Raw genomic sequence first — 1,201 nt, forward strand, 5'->3', positions numbered from 1 at the left:
AAAAAAAAAAAAAAAAAAAAAAAAGACACAAGATTATTGGTTTGGTGTTCCTAGGACCACTCCTTCTCCTTCTATCTCAGTCCTATTTTATAATTCGATAACTTAATTTAGGTTGTGCATTTTAAGGTGAAGATTAACGAACTGTGCAATGGTTTCCTTTATTAACATTAAATTTTTTTGAGAGACAGGGTCTTGCTCTGTCACCCAGGCTGGAAAGCAGCATCATGATCATAGCTCACTGCAACTGTGACATCCTAGGCTCAAGTAATCCTCCTGTCTCAGCCTCCTGAGTAGCTGGGACTACAGGTGTGTGCCACCACGTTTGGCTAATTCTTTTTTTTTTTTTTAGATACAGAGTATTGCTGTGTTGTCCAGGCTGGTCTCCGACTCCTAGCCTCAAGCCATCCTCCCATATCAGCCTCCCAAAGCACTGGGATTACAGGTGCGAACCACTGTTCCTGGTTCCTTTATTACTTACTGAGGAAGATAAATATAGAGATTTCATGCCTTATTCCATCATGTTCAGCTCCTACATTTTCAGTGTCACTTCCTACTAACTTACTCTCCAGTCACAGTGATATAGATATATAAGGCGTTGTCCCAAACCCACCGTGCTGTACCTTTGCACATGCTGTTCACTCTTCTTTGAATATCTTCCCAACTTTTGTATGCCTTGAACATGTCTATTCATTCTTCAATATCTACCTTAGACTTTAGCTTTCTCCATGAAGTCTTCCTGGGGGAAGGCTTCCACCCTCAAACCCCTACTCCTCTTTTGTGTGCCTTTTCAGGCTCTATTTTGCTTTTTACATACCAGTCTCCCTTACTACACTGTGAGTTCCTTCAGTACAAAGTCTCCATATTCTTTATATTTGTATTTCCAACACTATGACTATCCCTTTTATGTGTGGCTATAATGAATGTTTCTGCAATTTTACGTAAAAGAAAAAAATTCATGAAGGGAATTTCTGAACTTATTGTATGCCAACAGGTTGGCAATCTACTTGTAGAATTATCCCCATCTTAGTTATTGGTTAGAATGAAAATTACACCCTTATGGGGACACTCCCAGAAAAGCTTGTAAATTTTCTCAAGTCTTTGTTTATCTATAAGATGGCATGAAGCCATAAAATAAATAATTATACATGTGAAGTATATAATATGCTGTGTAATTACAGATGTGATGCTAATTGAACCCACT

The sequence above is a fragment of the Rhinopithecus bieti genome, unplaced genomic scaffold (genome assembly GCF_001698545.2).
Source record: "Rhinopithecus bieti isolate Rb0 unplaced genomic scaffold, ASM169854v2 scaffold_10612, whole genome shotgun sequence".
NCBI lineage: Eukaryota > Metazoa > Chordata > Mammalia > Primates > Cercopithecidae > Rhinopithecus > Rhinopithecus bieti.